The 20,883-nt window shown below is 42.7% G+C and overlaps 1 pseudogene; it reads right to left on the bottom strand.

The window, feature by feature from the left end:
- Positions 1-4,807: 4,807 nt before the first annotated feature.
- Positions 4,808-20,883, bottom strand: part of LOC135532806 (zinc finger protein 345-like) — a 30,477-nt pseudogene continuing 14,401 nt past the window's right edge.

Below are 20,883 nucleotides of genomic sequence, written 5' to 3'. Positions count from 1 at the left end.
CATTTACTCTGTTAATTTATCATCGGCAGGGTAGCCTAGTGGTTATTGAACTAGTAACCGGTTGCAAGTTCAAAACCCCGAGCTGACAAGGTACAAATACTGTAGTCACCCACTGTTCCTAGGCTCATTGAAAATAAGAATTTGTTCTTAACTGACTTGCCTAGTAAAATAAAGGTCAATCTGATGTGACCAGGTATATATACAGGGGTACCAGTACAGAGTCAATGTGGAGGCTATATACAGGGGGTACCAGTACAGAGTCAATGTGGAGGTTATATACAGGGGGTACCAGTACAGAGTCAATGTGGAGGTTATATACAGGGGTACCAGTACAGAGTCAATGTGGAGGCTATATACAGGGGTACCAGTACAGAGTCAATGTGGAGGCTATATACAGGGGTAATATTCTCCAGTACAGAGTCTTGACCAGTACAGAGTCAATGTGGAGGCTATATACAGGGGGTACCAGTACAGAGTCAATGTGGAGGCTATATACAGGGGGTACCAGTACAGAGTCAATGTGGAGGCTATATACAGGGGTACCAGTACAGAGTCAATGTGGAGGCTATATACAGGGGTACCAGTACAGAGTCAATGTGGAGGCTGTATAAAGGAGGTACCAGGACAGAGTCAAAGTGCAGGTGAATTACAGGGGGTACCAGTACAGAGTCAATGTGGAGGCTGTATAAAGGAGGTACCAGGACAGAGTCAATGTGGAGGCTATATACAGGGGGACCAGTACAGTGTCAATGTGGAAGCTATATACAGGAGGTACCGGTACAGAGTCAATGTGGAGGCTGTATACAGGAGGTACCAGTACAGAGTCAATGTGGAGGCTATATACAGGGGGACCAGTACAGTGTCAATGTGGAAGCTATATACAGGAGGTACCGGTACAGAGTCAATGTGGAAGCTGTATACAGGAGGTACCAGTACAGAGTCAATGTGGAGGCTATATACAGGGGGTACCAGTACAGAGTCAATGTGGAGGCTATAGTAGTCAGGGGGTACAGAGTCAATGTGGAGGCCATGTACAGGAGGTCAATGTGGAGGCTATATACAGGAGGTACCAGTACAGAGTCAATGTGGAGGCTATATACAGGGGTACCAGTACAGAGTCAATGTGGAGGCTATATACAGGGGGTACCAGTACAGAGTCAATGTGGAGGCTATATACAGGTGTTACCAGTACAGTGTCAATTTGGAGGCTATATACAGGGGGTACCAGTACAGAGTCAATGTGGAGGTGAATTACAAGGGGTACCAGTGCAGAGTCAATGTGGAAGCTGTATACAGGAGGTACCAGTACAGAGTCAATGTGGAGGCTATATACAGGGGGTACCAGTACAGAGTCAATGTGGAGGTTATATACATGGGGTGCCAGTACAGAGTCAATGTGGAGACTATATACAGGGGTTACCAGTACAGAGTCAATGTGGAGGCTATATACAGGAGGTACCAGTACAGAGTCAATGTGGAGGCTATATACAGGAGGTACCAGTACAGAGTCAATGTGGAGGCTATATACAGGAGGTACCAGTACAGAGTCAGTGTGGAGGCTATATATAGGAGGTACCAGTACAGGGTCAATGTGAAGGCTATATACAGGAGGTACCAGTACAGAGTCAATGTGAAAGCTATATACAGGAGGTACCAGTACAGGGTCAATGTGAAGGCTATATATAGGAGGTACCAGTACAGGGTCAATGTGAAGGCTATATACTGGAGGTACCAGTACAGAGTCAATGTGGAGGCTATATACAGGAGGTACCAGTACAGGGTCAATGTGAAGGCTATATATAGGAGGTACCAGTACAGGGTCAATGTGAAGGCTATATATAGGAGGTACCAGTACAGGGTCAATGTGAAGACTTGCTCGTGTTTCTTGGCCCAAGTCTCTTCTTCTTTTTGGTGTCCTTGAGTAGTGGTTTCTTTGCAGCAATTCGACCATGAAGGCCTGATTCACACAGTCTCCTCTGAACAGTTGATATTGAGATGTGTCTGTTCGTTCAACTCTGTGAAGCATTTATTTGGGCAGCAATTTCTGAGGCTGGTAACTCTAATGAACTTATCCTCTGCAGCAGAAGTAACTCTGAGTCTCAATAAAATGCAAATTAATTTCTTAAAAATCATTAAATGTGATTTTCTGGATTTTTGTTTTAGATTCCGTCTCTCACGGTTGAAGTGTATCTATGATAAAAGGTACAGACCTCTACATGCTTTGTAAGTTGGAAAACCTGCAAAATCGGCAGTGTATCAAATACTTGTTCTCCCCACTGTAAAGCCATATTATAAAGTATGAGAAGGCTTGTTCGTTCACGTCATGAATTCACTATGACATGATATTTGTATTACGACTTTTACTATGTAATAGATCATATGGGTTGAAAAGTGTTTTATTAGAAAAGTATGAAAATCAAATTAAATATTATTTGTCACGTGCCGAATACAACCGGTGTAGACCTTAGTGAAATGCTTACTTACAAGCCCTTCACCAACAATGCAGTTAAGAAAAATACTTGTGCAGTAAAAAAATAGTTATGCTTAAAAAGAATGATGAAATAAAAGTAACAAATAACTAAAGAGCAGCAGTAAAATAACAATAGAGAGGCAATGTGGAGGCTATTTACAGGGGGTACCGGTACAGAGTCAATGTGCCGGGGCACCGGTTAGTCAAGGTAAATGAGGCAATATGCACATGTAGGTAGAGTTAAAGTGACTACGCATAGATAATAAACAGAGAGTAGCAGCAGCGTAAAGGGGTGGGGCGGGCAGTCCCTCTGACACCGCCTGGTATAGAAGTCCTGAGTGGCAGGAAGCTTGGCCCTAGTGATGTACTGGGCCGTACGCACTGCCCTCTGTAGTGCCTTGCGGTCAGAGGCAGAGCAGTTGCCAAACCAGGCAATGATGCAATCAGTCAGGATGCTCTCGATGGTGCAGCTGTAGAACGTTTTGAGGATCTGAGGACCAATGACAAATCTTTTCAGTACCAAGCTGTACCATCTGGTGTTCTGATCTGGAGAGACTCTTCTCTGCCTCGTCAGCATCAGGATGTTGTTGAAGCTCCCCAGAGGATCCACCATAGTCATGTCTCTCTCCTGTGTGAATGAGAACATCAAACAGATGGTAAACATATGATCTACTATTACAATCACAGAGTCTTACCAGAAGCATGACTATGTCTAAGAAAAGGGCCTATGATGGCAACTTTCCTCATGATTTCTGAAAATATTGTTTGTGTTGCAAATGTAAAAGGGTCTTTCCACGAAAAGGGTGCCTTTTGCATCCCTTTGACAATTTAAGTAGAAATTATGCACCAATGTTGAATTCGAAAAGCCTGTTAGACGAAGTGCACTTTAATGTGGACTATATATGTACCAAGGACGGATAGCACCTTTAACAATTTATTGAGTACTGAACAACATTTTAAAGTGTAGAACTTCAGTAAAATGCCCCTTTCAAACCCCACATTAGTTCAAGAAATGCATATTTTGTGCCCGTTTTTAAGACAGTTCTCACTGGTCTTAATCGGATCTTCAGGTTCCTCCTCCCTTTTCACTCCCAAAACATCTTCCTCCTCTTTTATTGAGATAGCCTCCTCTTCCTCTTTTACTCCAAAAGGTTCTTCCTCTACTTTCAATGCGATAGCATCCTCTTCCTCCCTTTTCATCCTGAAAGCTTCTTCCTCTCCTTTCACCAGAGCTTCTTTCTCCGTCGAGTAGTGAGCTCATGCTCCGGGAGATTAGTTTAGTGCAATTTAAATGCACCACATTAGCTAATTTAACAAGTAATCTACGTTTCAATGAACTAGTAGATGGATAAACAGAATTGTGTTTAAAACTCAAAGAATAATATCCACAAGATTTGTCTTCGACGCTTCAATGTTTCGGTTTAATGTTCGCTAGTAAACCACCACGTTGGTTGAATCAGAAGCCGTTTGTCTCTGTTGAAGAAGCCTCATGTTCCGTCCACTAGATTTTACGTCACGCAAGAAGCATCAACTGAAAGATTCACATCGCCATCTGCTGACTGGAGTGGGTAACGCAGTTTGGAAAAATATTAATTACAATGTTTTTTCTGGCAAGCAATGTCATAAGAAGTCATTTAAAAACAACCAGATGTTATGTTTTCTCTTCTTTCTTACAGCCAATACTTTCCTCCAGGATTGGCCTGCCCATTAGGCAGGATTAGGTGACAGATAGAAGAGGGTGGCATAATCCGAGCTAAATTGACCAAGGCTTGCCAGGTGCACGGTGTTTCCTCCGACACATTGGTGCGGCTGGCTTCCGGGTTGGATGGGCGCTGTGTTCAGAAGCAGTGCGGCTTGGTTGGGTTGTGTATCGGAGGACGCATGACTTTCGACCTTCGTCTCTCCCGAGCCCGTACGGGAGTTGTAGTGATGAGACAAGATAGTAGCTACTAACAATTGGATACCTCACATAATGGTGCCCAAAAACAATGAAAACTTCTCTCACCGAGCGGAATATTTATGTGAGTGGTGGTGTTACCACATGAAGCAGTGCCCACTTTGCAAAAGGTAACATGGACAGATATGCCTCTACCTGTGTAGAGCACACGCCCCTTTACCCTCCCAGTCTCTAAAGTGCCCTGGTATAATTTGTATTCATTTTTTGTTATAGTTATTCTGAACTCTCTGCCTGAAAATTGTCATTAAATTTGCCAATGTGATTTGTATTTCCCTTCAACTGTCAGAAACCTGGAAAAAAGAAAAGGAGAAAATGGAATTAGGTTAAAAAAAATTGGTTAACCTCAAATATGCTAATTGATCAAAAAAATCAACGTAAAATGTAATACATAAAAAAGTTTTAATCTTTGTAAATTATATCATAAATAAGACTGGTGGAGTTGTCACACATGCAGATAACAAAAATATATGGAAATGTCTGCACTACCCAACATTACAACCAACTAATTGCAGCATTACCACAACATGGTGTCAAGGGGAAAAAGTAAGAAACTTGTCTGTCAGTCCTGCATTAAAGACCAGAATTGGTTAAAGAAAATGATGAATGACGCAAGATTCAAAACTTGGAATTTTTCAATTTGAATTATTATACAAAATTCTTGCAACCAACCAAATTCTTGCAAACACGCTGTGCTTAATCTTAACCTAAAACCAAAACATTGAAGCTCTTTAAACCAATCTTGTGTATTTACTCTTAGGTAAACAGAATTATGTTCAAAACGCTATCAACTGGTTCATTTAAACGTAATTTGCTTGTTAAATTAGCAAATGTGTTACATTGATACTGTGTAACAGTACGTATAACTTTTATCTGTACCCTCGCCAGTACCCGGACGCGAACCAGAGACCCTCTGCACGCATCAACATCAGTCACCCACGAAACATCGTTACCCATCGCTCCACAGAAGCCGAAGCCCTTGCAGAGCAAGGGGAACCACTACTTCAAGGTGTCAGAGCAAGTGACGTCACCAATTGAAACGCTGTTTAGCGCGCACTATCTACGGAAAGATATTCTCACTAATACCCAAGAACAAGGAGGTCTTTTAGATTTAGATAGAACTACTCAGACATTCCAAATATCACTTGATTATCAGAGGGGTGTATTATGACATCAGATAGAACTACTCAGACATTCCAAATATCACTTGATTATCAGAGGGGTGTATTATGACATCATATAGAACTATTCAGACATTCCAAATCAGGCTTCATCCACATCATGAAGGTAGATATTGATCCAACCATTTCAAAAGTAATGACCCAGCTGATGGAAACTGGATATGCTTGTACACTTTTATAAACGGCGACATTTTGTTACTTCGTTTGACAATTTGTTTGTCTTTTTGTGTCAGTAAAAATTTCTAAGTGAAATGGCTGTGGAAACTCCTTTATAGGCAAATATTTATAAAACAACCATCACATCTTAGTTAACTTGGAGTCACACAATGATATATTGTGTGGTTCTCCCACTACGATTCGGGAACCCATGTAGTTTATTAGGCTACAGTTGAAATAAGTTATGAACTTCACAGGGTGGTGAAACTACACGTGATGAGCTTGATCCTCCTTTCCAATACATTTTGAGGGTCTTATTCTGGTGACATGATGACCGATGCTTGGTTGCCATTTGACAAATAAAATAATAATTGCTCTCACCCATGTGTGTATTTTCCCGTGTTGGTTCAGGTGTCCTTTCTGGTTAAAACTCTTTCCAGAACCTCGACTCTTTTCTATTTTTACCAATGACCATACAGTTTTTAAATTCCTCATCAATCCATGGAGCCTTAACAGTTCTAACAGTCAGTTTCTTAACAGGTACATGTTTATCAATAATTGGAAGAAACAATTGAATATGGTAAAAACATGGTAAAAACAGGTAAACACATTGTCAGTCAACAATATAAGACAACGGGAGCACTGTGTATGTTCTCTGATGAATTTTAAGTCAATGTGATGTGAAACATCAATATACACACTAAGATAAGTAATTTCTCTCTCCTGTGTGGATTCTATAATGACGTTTAAATGACTGTTATGAGTAATATGTTTTCCCACAGTCTGGGCTTTTGTAAGCATTCTCTGCTGTGTGCAGTCTCATGTGTTCTTTCAGGCTTCCTAAATGGGCAAAAGCTTTGCACCCTGGGAGGAGTGGAAAGGCTTCTCTCCTGTGTGTATTCTCTCGTGTCGTTTCAGCCCCCCTGACCGGTTGAAACACTTTCCACACTGGGAGCAGTGGTAAGGCTTCTCCCCTGTGTGTATTCTCTCATGGTGTTTCAGGTTCCCTAAATTGTTAAAACTCTTTCCACACTGGGAGCAGTGATAAGGCTTCTCCCTGTGTGTATTCTCTCATGTCGTTTCAGCTCCTTTGACCGGATGAAACACTTTCCACACTGGGAGCAGTGGTAAGGCCTCTCCCCTGTGTGTATTCTCTCATGTTGTTTTAGGTTCCCTAAATTGTTAAAACTCTTTCCACACTGGGAGCAGTGGCAAGGCTTCTCCCCTGTGTGTATTCTCTCATGTTGTTTCAGGGTCCCTAAATTGTTAAAACTCTTTCCACACTGGGAGCAGTGGTAAGGCTTCTCCCCTGTGTGTATTCTCTCATGAACTTTCAGGTTTGATTTCTCATTAAAACCCTTTCCGCACTGGGAGCAGTGGTAAGGCTTCTCCCCTGTGTGTATTCTCTCATGTCGTTTCAGTTTCCCTAAACCGATAAAACTCTTTCCACACTGGGAGCAGTGATAAGGCTTCTTCCCTGTGTGTATTGTCTCATGTCGTTTCAGTTTCCCTAAATCGTTAAAGCTATTTCCACACCGGGAGCAGTGATAAGGCTTCTCCCCTGTGTGTATTCTCTCGTGCAGTTTCAGATGCCCGGGCCGGTTGAAACACTTTCCACACTGGGAGCAGTCGTAAGGCTTCTCCCCTGTGTGTATTCTCTCATGAGCTTTCAGGTGTGCTTTCTGGTTAAAACTCCTTCCACAGTGGGAGCACTGGTGTCGTCTTGCTGGTTTGGACGTCCCTGGCTCTGGTTCCTCTGAGTCTGGTCTTTCTCCTGCCAAAGACAGTGTTATTTTTAAATAGAGACCCAGATGAAACCACATGATAAAACAACCTTGCCATGAGGGTAAATCCTAAATCAGATCTCTCAATAACCCGAGGCCAGTTTTAACAATCTTAGTGTGATTTTAAAACAAATGTAGAGCTTCCTGGTAATTACTGATATGTTTACATTACTTATTTTATTCATCCTGTTTTACAAGTCAGAACACAAAAACCTAGACAGTTCTAGGACACTGAAGACACAGACGTCGCTGGATTCCAATTGAACAGGTGGTTCTAAATATATAACTTTCATAGCTGTATGATACAGAATGTGACCTACACACTTCCTTAAACATAAAATAACTAAAGAAGTAATTTTGTGTGGAAGTCCAAAACTTGTTTTTACGTCGAAGATACAAAGCACATCAGTAACATCTCCCCGTTGTTGAAAGGTTTCGACACATGCTGTTTAAATGGACCAATTTCTTATTTAGATGTTCAGATTTTCAACATTTTGATTATCGCTGATGTCATATGTTGGGTAAAGTAAAAAATAAGGTGAAATATTTGGGTAAATGTTCCTAAAACTGATAGTAACTACAATAAACAAAAATATAAACGCAACATGTAAAGTGTAGGATGTTTCATGAGCTGAAAAAAAGATTGCAGAATTTTTTACATCCCTGTTAGTCAACATTTATTCTTTGCCAAGATAATCCATCCACCTGACAGGTGTGGCATATCAAGAAGCTGATTGAACAGGGTGATTGTTACACAGGTGCACCCTGTGCTGGGGGTAATAAAAGGCTACTCGAAAATGTGTAGTTTGGTCACACAACAATGCCACAGATCTCTGAGGGAGCGGGCAATTGGCATGCTGACTGCAGGAATGTCCACTGGAGCTGTTGTCAGGGAATTGAATGTACAACACCAGTCAAAAGTTTGGACTCACCTACTCATTCAAGGGTTTTTCTTTATTTTTACTATTTTCTACATAGTAAAATAATGAAGACATCAAAATTATTAATAAACACATGGAATCATGTAGTAACCACAAGTGTTAAAATAAAATATATATTTTATTCTTCAAAAGTTGCCACCCTTGCTTTCTCTCAACCAGCTTCACCTGGAATCATTTTCCAACAGTCTTGTAGGAATTCCCATGCTGAGAATCCAACTAATCCCAAACCATCTCGATTTGGATGAGGTCGAGGCCAGGTCATCTGATGCAGCACTCCATCTTGGTCAAATAGCTCTTACACAGCCTGGAGGTGTGTTGGGTCATTGTCCTGTTGAAAAACAAATGACAGTGGGACTAAGCCCAAACCAGATGGGTGGGACTAAGCCCAAACCAGATGGGACACTGGTTAAGTGTGACTGGAATAAATAAATCACTGACATTGTCAATAGCAAAGCACCCGCACACCATCACATCTCCTCCTCCATGCTTCACGGTGGGAACCACACATGCGGAGATAATCTGTTCATCTACTCCTCGTCTCACAAAGACATGACGCTCGGAACCAAAAATCTCAAATTTGGACTCATCAGACCCAAGGACAGATATCCACCGGTCTAATGTCCATTGCTCGTGTTTCTTGGCCCAAGCAAGTCTTCTTCTTATTGGTGTGCTTTAGTAGTGGTTTCCTTGCAGCAATTTGACCATGAAGGCCTGATTCACGCAGTCTCCTCTGAACCAATGATGTTGAGATGTGTCTGTTGCTTGAACTTTTAAAGCATTTATTTGGGCTGCAATTTCTAAGGCTGGTAACTCTAATGAACTTATGCATCAGAAGTAACTCTGGGTCTTCCATTCTTGTGGTGGTCCTTAAAGTAATGATGGACAGTTGCTTCTCTTTGCTTATTTGAGCTGTTCTTGACATAATATGGACTTCGTCTTTTACCCAATAGGGCTATCTTCTGTATACCCCCCTACCTTGTCACAACACAACTGATTGGCTCAAACACATTAAAACCTGTTATGGCACATTAACTCTTGAAACTAGGGGGCACATTTAAGACTCCATAATGCTTCATCATTAGCTGTTACAGTCCTCCTTTAAGTCTCCATCATGTTTAGAATGAGTCTGGAAGCGCTACTCTATCTATTCTACTCTCATCCTTTCGGATTGAATAATATTTAATAATAAAAATAACAATCTTATAATAGGTAATAACTAACTTTAATAACTAGGGTTAATACCTGCCTGGCGCACCAACAAAATCTTCATATTTACCCCCCTCTAACAATACCGCTACAGAATTAGCGTAGTAGGCCATGTAACTTAAGGTAATCAGAAATATTTAGGACTAACTTATTCCTTGCCACCCATTCTGAAACTAACTGCAGCTCTATGTTAAATGTTGCAGTCATTTCAGTCGCTGTAGTAGCTGAAGTGTACAGTGTTGAGTCATCCGCATACATAGACACACGGGCTTTACTTAAATGTCACTGTCATGTTGTTGGTAAAGATTGAAAAAAGAAGGTGCCAAACAGCTGCCCTGGGGAATTCCTGATTCTACCTTGATTTTGTTGTACAGGCTTCCATTAAAGAACACTGTGTTCTGTGAGACAGGTTGCTCTGGTGCGGCAGGTAGCCTAGCGGTTTGAGCGGTAGGCCAGTAACCAAGAGATTGCTGGATCGAATCTCTGAGCTGACAAGGTAAAACTCTGTCGTTCTGCCCCTGAACAAGGCAGTCCAAGGCCGTCATTGAAAAAAATTATTTCTTCTTGACTGACTTGCCTCGTTAAATAACGGTTACATTCATAGCAGGGGATAATGCGAATAGAACTGGCAATATCGGCTGCTACTATCCTCAATCATTTCCATCCAAGTTGTCAGACACCATGACAACATGTCATTGTTGATTTTTTTGCCCAAAATTTAATTGAAGGTGTTACAATCATTCTTCATGTCTCTTTGTTTCATAGTGGAGTTTCTTCTTTTTATTCAGTTTAGTCACATGATGTCTCAATTTGCAATAGGTTTGCCAATCAGTTATTCAGCCAGATCTATATGCCATCTCTTTTGCCTCCTCTTCATCATACCATTTTTAAATTCCTCATCAATCCACGTTGATTTAACAGTTTTTACAGTCATTTTCTTAATGGGTGCTTGCTTATTAGTAACTGGGATAAGCTATTTCATAAACGTGTCAAGGGCAGGGTTTGGTTGCTCGTCATTACACACCACGGACCAACAAATATTGTTTCCATTGTTGGAATCGGCAAAACTTGGAACATGGAGACATTAAAGAAGTGATAGGAAGTGAAAGAGACTGGGTTTTATGTCAGAAGTTAATGGTTCTCTGAAGAAAGACAGATGGCTTCGGAATGTGTTGGTTGGGTGGACGAGAGGAGAGCAAAGTGTTAAACAGGGGGAGACGAACATCTGTGGATTAGATGAAGGAGAGGTTGAGGTCAGGACAGATTCTCATCAGGGAGATAAAGGTCTGGTATCCTGTTACTCTCTTCCTGTGGAACCATAAGATGTAAGGATTGGAGAGAAGGAGTGTCTTAAGTGAGACATATATCTGGATGGAACAAATGTTGGGTTGTCTGAATTACAGATGTACAGAACCTTTGGGAATAATTCAACTTGGTTAAAAACTTATTCAGGATTATGTACCTGTACAGGAACCAAATCAGCGGAAATTCCAGAGCGCCAACTAATTGTACTCGTTAAAACTCAAACTTTCATTAAAATTCACATGCAGGGTACTCAATTCAAGCCACACTCGTTGTGAATATAGCCAACATGTCAGATTTGTAAAATGCTTTTCGGCGAAAGCATGAGAAGCTATTATCTGATAGCATGCAGCCCCCAGAAACACACAAAGGGGACGTAAACAAAGAAATTAGTGTAGCCGGCGCTACCCAAAACGCAGAAATAAAATATAAAACATTCATTACCTTTGACGAGATTCTTTGTTGGCACTCCTATATGTCCCATGAACATCACAATTGGGTCTTTTTTTTCGATTAAATCGGTCCATATATACCCAAAATGTCCATTTATGAACACCGTGAAATCCATGGAAAAAGGCACGTTTCCCAAAGCAACATATTTTTTAAAAATTCATAAAGTTGCCTATAAACTTTGACAAAACACTTCAACCTACTTCTGTAATCCAAGTTTAGGTATTTGTAAACGTTAATAAACAATCAAATTGATCACGGAGCAATCTGTATTCAATAACTAGAAGTTTACAAACCGAAGTCCAGTTCCTCACTGACATTTTTTTTTCAGTTGCGCACCTGAAGACCGGATGTGGTATTGACTAATCGGCCCAAGGAATCGAACCAAGGATAAAGGGCCCTGGCAATCACAACACTGGCGACATCGTGTGGAAGCTGTAGGAATTGCAAGGACAGTTCCATCATTTATGACAAGCCTTAGACAATACAAACACTCTTGCGATTTTGACAACGGAACTCATTCTGTTATAGTCACAGACACCATTGAACCAGTTCTAGAAACTTCAGAGTGTTTTCTATGCACACATACTAATCATATGCATATACTATATTCCTGGCATGAGTAGCAGGATGTTGAAATGTTGCGCGATTTTTAACAGAATGTTGAAAAAAGTAGCTCGATCTCCAACATTAAAGCTTCTCTAGTGTCTGTGAGTTATTTACTGTGAAAAAAACAACAACCTAATAACATCAACAACATAATAATCACCACAAACAATTGTTTGACCTCTTATATAGAACATTAGGCCGAGATATGACTACTATATTGTGATCACAACATTTGATGAATTTGAATACTGCTTTCAAACAAATTTCTGCAGCAATAGTAAAGATATGATCAAAATATGTTGATGATTCAATTTCTGAACTGTTTGTAACTACCCTGGTAGGTTGATTGATAACCTGAACCAGGTTGCAGGCACTGGTTACAGTTCAAAGCTTTCTCTTGAGTAGGCAGCCTGATCACAGCTTTACTCCAGTATTAGTTAATTAATTAACAGTGTCTTGAGTTTAGTTTGCCTGTTCTACAGTCTTGTAAAGATAGGGGGGTTGACTGGGACAGGCAATGTGACATCCATAATGTTTTTTGGAAACGTTTTTGTAAAACAAGCACCTTACATCAGATCATCTTGAAACTTTCCCTCTAAAGCTAACTTTCATCAAGGTTTTATATGGTCTATTGGTTTCTCTCTATTCATTGGCAGAATCCTTTTTCAGTGTTATGATATTCATAACATCCATATACACTACTCTATCTTCCTGTCAACTAACAGAACTCTGCTGGTTGTCCTGGTAACAGATACCAGTGAACAGATCAATTTATTTGTTCAAACTGTACTACAGCACTTACTCAGATAAGTCAAATCTGATCCGTTCCTCTCTTCTCCTCCTCCCACAGTTCCACTCAGCCCCGTTGTTTTCCTGCAGTCCACCAGCAGCACAGACAACCTCTTCAAACCCAGCAGTAAGGTGCTACCGGGAGAGGCACGACACGGGGACTCCGGGAGGGAGGAAGGGCTAGTGTTGTCCTGGTAACCATAAAGAGGGGACACAGATGCACATCATTATGGATGCTGATGTCACTGTTGTCATAAAGTGCTCTACAGAAACCCAGCCCAGAGCCCGATAGAGAAAGCTGTATGCTAGACCAGATCAAGCTGTACCATCTGGTGTTCTGATCTGGAGAGTCTCTTCTCTGCCAGGTCAGCATCAGGATGTTGTTGAGGCTCCCCAGAGGATCCACAATAGTCATGTCTCTCTCCTGTGTGAATGAGAATATCAAACAGATGGTAAACTTATGACCATCTATTGCAATCATAGTGTCTTACAAGAGGCATTAATATCTCTAAAATGGCCACTTTCATCATGATTTCCTAAAATATTGTTTGTGATGCAAATGTAAAAGTGTCGTTCCACAAAATGGGTGGATTTTGCGTCCCTTTGTTATTTTAAGTAGAAAATATGCACCAATATAGAATTTTAAAAGCCTGTTATATTAGATGAGGGGAACTTTAATATAGACCACATGGAGAATTCAATACATCGAATTGAAAAGTCCCAAAAATATATGAACCAATTGCAGATCGAACCTTTGACAATTCCTACAGTACTGAACAACATATTCAAGTGTAGAACTTCAGTAGAATGCCACTTTAAAACCACACATTAGTTCAACAACGGCATAGTTTGTGTCCCTGTTGAAGACAGTACTCACTGGTGTTAATCTGATATTCTGTCTCTTCCTCTTTCACTGCCAAAACGTCTTCCTCCTTCACCTTTATTGAGATAGTATCCTCTTCCTCTCTAAACGGTTCATTCTCTTCTTTCACTATAACAGCCTCCTCTTCCTCCTTTTTCATTCTTAAAGATTCTTTCTCCAAACAGCAGACCCCCTCTTCATTAGCAAGGGAGGAGTAGTTTAGTGAGCTCATGGTCAGGGATGTTAGCTAGCTAGCATTAGCGACTAGCCAAGTGCTAGGCTCAGTATCAATCTTTTACACGTTTGCAAATTGAACCAGTTGATACGTCAACCGAAACTCGTTTAAAACACTGAGATTAGATAATGTACATTAACATGGTCTAAAACGTCAATCTTTCAGTTTTATGTTGGCGAGCAAACAACCGACGTGGTTGAAAGAGTTGGCGCTTTGTTGTTCCTGAAGAAGGGTCCCGTCCAGTTAATTATACGTCACGCAAGAAGAGTCAACTGAAAGACGCTCATCGCCATCTGCTGTCTGGAGTGGGTAACGCAGTTTGGAAACAATAGTTACTCCACTTTTTGTATTGGAAAGAACGTCATAATTATTTAACAATAAGCTGATACATTTTCTCTTCCAAATAATACGTTCCTGTACACAGACGTAGAAGCTCAATATGAATATGTAGATGATTAATAAATACTTATATGAATAGGTAGTGTGTTGATATACCTTTTCTCTGTTCATTTTTCACATTCGTTTTTATCTAGATGTGACCATACTATTCCCTTAAAGCCACGCTCTATAAGATACAAATCATCCTGTAAACAACAGAACAAATGCATCACATGCAAATAGCACTTGATTATCTGTAGTGCTATACACTGGGTAGACAAAACATTAAGAACAGCTGCTCCTTCCATGACATAGACTGACGAGGTGAATACAGGCTAAAGCTATGATCCCTTACTGATGTCACAAGCTAAATCCACTTCAATCCGTGTAGATGAAGGGGGGAGACAGGTTAACAGACAGTGACACATTCAATACTGCCTTGCACACTCTCGCTTGCATCGAGCTGAAATAGAGATATTACTGGACAAATTCAGGTATGTTTATCCCTGTTTTGTTCCATTTAAACGTTTGTCAACAGAATCGGCGGAATGAACACACCCCTGATCATGCATAAACACAGTTCACTTTCATTACAGACACGTTGTATTCCTTCTTGCATCTATGTGCTCTCCTCTTATCACCTTCTCCCTTTGTTTCTGTACTTCAATGCACAACACATCAGCTGTATGTCACCAGGAGAAAAAACCTTTCCAAGCCAAACCATTTCATAACTGCTACACACAGCTTACATACGAACTAATCATGCAGCAACATTACAGTGTACAGTCAGTAAGCAGTTTAGCACTTACCTTGGTGGGTCCCAGTGGCAATAAATTAGTAAAACCAAAAGCTTACCTTGACTAGGAAGAGTTCCAGTGTTGTGTTGGATAGTGATAGCCAGCTAGCTAACATAGCATCCCTTTGTTTGAGCCAAGTGTTTGATGAGACTAAACTAGATAGCAGCATTTGCTAGCAAAGTAATTGAAACTGAAAGTGGAAAATAAATGACGAAATATCTCTCTCTCACTTCTACTTCATTTTGGAATAAAATAATTTGTTCAAAACTGTTCAACTATTGTATTTTTCTCTCTTTTAGTCAACTACTCACCACATGTTATGCACTGCAGTGCTAGCTAGCTGTAGCTTATGCTTTCAGTACTAGATACATTCTCTGATCCTTTCATTGGTTGGACATCATGTCAGTTCATGCTGCAAGAGCTCTGATGGGTTGGAGGATGTCCTCCGGAAGTTGTCATATTAACTGTGTAAGTCTATGGAAGCCTTGAGAACCATAATCCTCCTAGGTTTTGTATTGAAGTCAATGTACCCAGAGGAGGATACAAAATAGTATGTTTTAATAAATTATTTGGCGACGTGATTATATTTAGTATGGTTTCATCTAAAAAGGACCACTTTTAAATATTTTACCATTTTTATTTTTCTGAAAATAACTGAGGACGATGGTTCTCCCCTTCCTCCTCTGAGGAGACCCCACTGCACCCAAAGGACACCCAGCCAACTTGACACAATCGTGGGAAACATTGGATTCAACATGGGCCAGCATCCCTGTGGAACACTTTCAACAGCTTGAAGAGTACATAACTCAATGAATTGAGGCTGTTCTGAGGGGAAAAGGGGAGGGTCCAACTCCATATTAGGAAGTTGTTCCAAATGTTTGGTATAATCAGTGGATATATCTGCCATTTAGCAGACATGTTTATCCAAAGGGATTTGCAGTCATGTGTGCAAACACTTTACATATGGGTGGTCCCAGGAATCAAACCCACTACCCTGGTTTAACAAGCACTATACTCCACCAACTGAGCTACAGGACCACAAGGAATGATCAAGGAATGAAACAGATAAACACACACAGCTTGAGTTTCAAAAATACAATTGAATCAAAGACCGTAACATTGAAACTGACATACTTCATATTTAGTTACAATCAAATATCATTTGTCACATGCGCTGAATACAACAGGTGTAGATCTTAACGTGAAATGCTTACTGACAAGCCCTAAACCAACAACGTAGATAAGAAAAATAAGGGTTAAGAAAATATGCAGCATTGAAGGTCCTAAAGAACACAGTGGCTGCCATCATTCTTTAATTGAAAGTTTGGAACCACCAAGACTTCCTAGTGCTGGCCGCCCAGCCAAACTGAACAATTGGGGGAGAAGGGCCTTGGTCAGGGACGTCACTGAGAACCCGATGGTCACTCTGACAGAGCTCAAGAGTTCCTCTGTGGAGATGGGAGAACCTTCCAGAAGGACAACCATCTCTGCAGCACTCCACCAATTTGGCCTTTTTGGTAGAGTGGCCAGACGGAAGCCACTTCTCAGTAAAAGGCGCAATAAAGTCTGTTTGGAGTTTGCCAAAAGGCACCTAAAGGACTCTCAGACCATGAGAAACAAGATTCTCTGATCTGATGAAACCAAGATTAAACACTTTGGCCTGAATGCCAAGCGTCAGGTCTGGAGGAAACCAGGCACCATCCCTACGGTGAATCGTGGTGATGGCAATATCATGGTGTTATTGGGGATATTTTTCAGCGGCAGGGACTGGGAGACTAGTCAGGATTGAGGGAAAAATGTACGGAGCAAAGTGCAGAGAGATAATTGATGAAAACCTGCTCAAGAGCACTCAGGACCTCAGACTGGGGCAAAGGTTCACCTTCCAACAGGACAACGACCCTACGCACACAGCTAAGACAACATAGAAGTGGCTTTGGGACAAGTCTCTGAATGTCCTTGAGTGGCCCAGCCAGAGCCCGGATTTGAACCCGATCGAACAACTCTGAAGAAATCCTGAAAATTGCTGCGCAGTGACGCTCTCCATCCAACCTGACAGATATTGACAGGATCTGCAGAGAAGAATGGGAGAACACATTTGACTCCAACCCTGGTTTTACTACAAATCACGACTCCATTTTGCTGATCCCTGCCTACAGGCAGAAACTGAAACAAGAAGCCCCAACGCTGAGGTCTGTCCAACGCTGGTCCGACCAATCTGATTCCACACTCCAAGACTGCTTCCATCACGTGGACTGGGACATGTTTCGTATTGCGTCAGGCAACAACATTGACGAATACGCTGATTCGGTGTGCGAGTTCATTAGAACGTGCGTTGAAGATGTCGTTCCCATAGCAACGATTAAAACATTCCCTAACCAGAAACCGTGGATTGATGGCAGCATTCGCGTGAAACTGAAAGCGCGAACCACTGCTTTTAATCCGGGCAAGGTGACTGGTAATATGACCGATTACAAACAGTGCAGCTATTCCCTCCGTAAGGCTATCAAACAAGCTAAGCGTCAGTATAGAGACAAAGTAGAATCTCAATTCAACGGCTCAGACACAAGAGGCATGTGGCAGGGTCTACAGTCAATCACGGACTATACGAAGAAATCCAGCACAGTCACGGACCAGGATGTCTTGCTCCCAGGCAGACTAAATAACTTTTTTGCCCGCTTTGAGGACAATACAGTGCCACTGACACGGCCTGCAACAGAAACATGCGGTCTCTCCTTCACTGCAGCCGAGGTGAGTAAAACATTTAAACGTGTTAACCCTCGCAAGGCTGCAGGCCCAGACGGCATCCCCAGCCGCGCCCTCAGAGCATGCGCAGACCAGCTGGCTGGTGTGTTTACGGACATATTCAATCAATCCCTATACCAGTGTGCTGTTCCCACATGCTTCAAGAGGGCCACCATTGTTCCTGTTCCCAAGAAAGCTAAGGTAACTGAGCTAAACGACTACCGCCCTGTAGCACTCACTTCCGTCATCATGAAGTGCTTTGAGAGACTAGTCAAGGACCATATCACCTCCACCCGACCTGACACCCTAGGCCCACTCCAATTTGCTTACCGCCCAAATAGGTCCACAGACGACGCAATCTCAACCACACTGCACACTGCCCTAACCCATCTGGACAAGAGGAATACCTATGTGAGAATGCTGTTCATTGACTACAGCTCGGCATTTAACACCATAGTACCCTCCAAGCTCGTCATCAAGCTCGAGACCCTGGGTCTCGACCCCGCCCTGTGCAACTGGGTACTGGACTTCCTGACGGGCCGCCCCCAGGTGGTGAGGGTAGGCAACAACATCTCCACCCCGCTGATTCTCAACTCTGGGGCCCCACAAGGGTGCGTTCTGAGCCCTCTCCTGTACTCCCTGTTCACCCACGACTGCATGGCCACGCACGCCTCCAACTCAATCATCAAGTTTGCGGACGACACAACAGTGGTAGGCTTGATTACCAACAACGACGAGACGGCCTACAGGGAGGAGGTGAGGGCCCTCGGAGTGTGGTGTCAGGACAATAACCTCACACTCAACGTCAACAAAACTAAGGAGATGATTGTGGACCTCAGGAAACAGCAGAGGGAACACCCCCCTATCCACATCGATGGAACAGTAGTGGAGAGGGTAGTACGTTTTAAGTTCCTCGGCATACACATCACAGACAAACTGAATTGGTCCACTCACACAGACAGCATCGTGAAGAAGGAGCGGCAGCGCCTCTTCAACCTCAGGAGGCTGAAGAAATTTGGCTTGTCACCAAAAGCACTCACAAACTTCTACAGATGCACAATCGAGAGCATCCTGGCGGGCTGTATCACCGCCTGGTACGGCAACTGCTCCGCCCACAACCGTAAGGCTCTCCAGAGGGTAGTGAGGTCTGCACAACGTATCACCGTTGGCAAACTACCTGCCCTCCAGGACACCTACACCACCCGATGTTACAGGAAGGCCATAAAGATCATCAAGGACAACACCCACCCGAGCCACTGCCTGTTCACCCCGCTATCATCCAGAAGGCGAGGTCATTACAGGTGCATCAAAGCTGGGACCGAGAGACTGAAAAACAGCTTCTATCTCAAGGCCATCAGACTGTTAAACAGCAACCACTAACATTGAGTGGCTGCTGCCAACACACTGACTCAACTCCAGCCACTTCAATAATGGGAATTGATGGGAAATGATGTAAAATATATCACTAGCCACTTTAAACAATGCTACCTAATATAATGTTTACATACCCTACATTATTCATCTCATATGTATACGTATATACTGTTCTCTATCATCTACTGCATCCTTATGTAATACATGTATCACTAGCCATTTAAAATATGCCACCTTGTTTACATACTCATCTCATATGTATATACTGTACTCGATACCATCTACTGTATCTTGTCTATGCTGCTCTGCACCATCACTCATTCATATATTTATGTACATATTCTTTATCCCCTTACACTGTGTATAAGATATTAGTTTTGGAATTTACATTTACATTTCATTTAAGTCATTTGGCAGACGCTCTTATCCAGAGCGACTTACAAATTGGTGAATTCACCTTATGACTTCCAGTGGAACAGCCACTTTACAATAGTGCATCTAAATCATTTAAGGGGGGGTGAGAAGGATTACTTTATCCTATCCTAGGTATTCCTTAAAGAGGTGGGGTTTCAGGTGTCTCCGGAAGGTGGTGATTGACTCCGCTGTCCTGGCGTCGTGAGGGAGTTTGTTCCACCATTGGGGGGCCAGAGCAGCGAACAGTTTTGACTGGGCTGAGCGGGAACTGTACTTCCTCAGTGGTAGGGAGGCGAGCAGGCCAGAGGTGGATGAACGCAGTGTCCTTGTTTGGGTGTAGGGCCTGATCAGAGCCTGGAGGTACTGCGGTGCCGTTCCCCTCACAGCTCCGTAGGCAAGCACCATGGTCTTGTAGCGGATGCGAGCTTCAACTGGAAGCCAGTGGAGAGAGCGGAGGAGCGGGGTGACGTGAGAGAACTTGGGAAGGTTGAACACCAGACGGGCTGCGGCGTTCTGGATGAGTTGTAGGGGTTTAATGGCACAGGCAGGGAGCCCAGCCAACAGCGAGTTGCAGTAATCCAGACGGGAGATGACAAGTGCCTGGATTAGGACCTGCGCCGCTTCCTGTGTGAGGCAGGGTCGTATTCTGCGGATGTTGTAGAGCATGAACCTACAGGAACGGGCCACCGCCTTGATGTTAGTTGAGAACGACAGGGTATTGTCCAGGATCACGCCAAGGTTCTTAGCGCTCTGGGAGGAGGACACAATGGAGTTGTCAACCGTGATGGCGAGATCATGGAACGGGCAGTCCTTCCCCGGGAGGAAGAGCAGCTCCGTCTTGCCGAGGTTCAGCTTGAGGTGGTGATTCGTCATCCACACTGATATGTCTGCCAGACATGCAGAGATGCGGTCGCCACCTGGTCATCAGAAGGGGGAAAGGAGAAGATTAATTGTGTGTCGTCTGCATAGCAATGATAGGAGAGACCATGTGAGGTTATGACAGAGCCAAGTGACTTGGTGTATAGCGAGAATAGGAGAGGGCCTAGAACAGAGCCCTGGGGACACCAGTGGTGAGAGCGCGTGGTGAGGAGACAGATTCTCGCCACGCCACCTGGTAGGAGCGACCTGTCAGGTAGGACGCAATCCAAGCGTGGGCCGCGCCGGAGATGCCCAACTCGGAGAGGGTGGAGAGGAGGATCTGATGGTTCACAGTATCGAAGGCAGCTGATAGGTCTAGAA

This window comes from Oncorhynchus masou, chromosome 5 (genome assembly GCF_036934945.1).
Source record: "Oncorhynchus masou masou isolate Uvic2021 chromosome 5, UVic_Omas_1.1, whole genome shotgun sequence".
NCBI lineage: Eukaryota > Metazoa > Chordata > Actinopteri > Salmoniformes > Salmonidae > Oncorhynchus > Oncorhynchus masou.
This window is presented reverse-complemented; position numbering and strand designations above follow the sequence as displayed.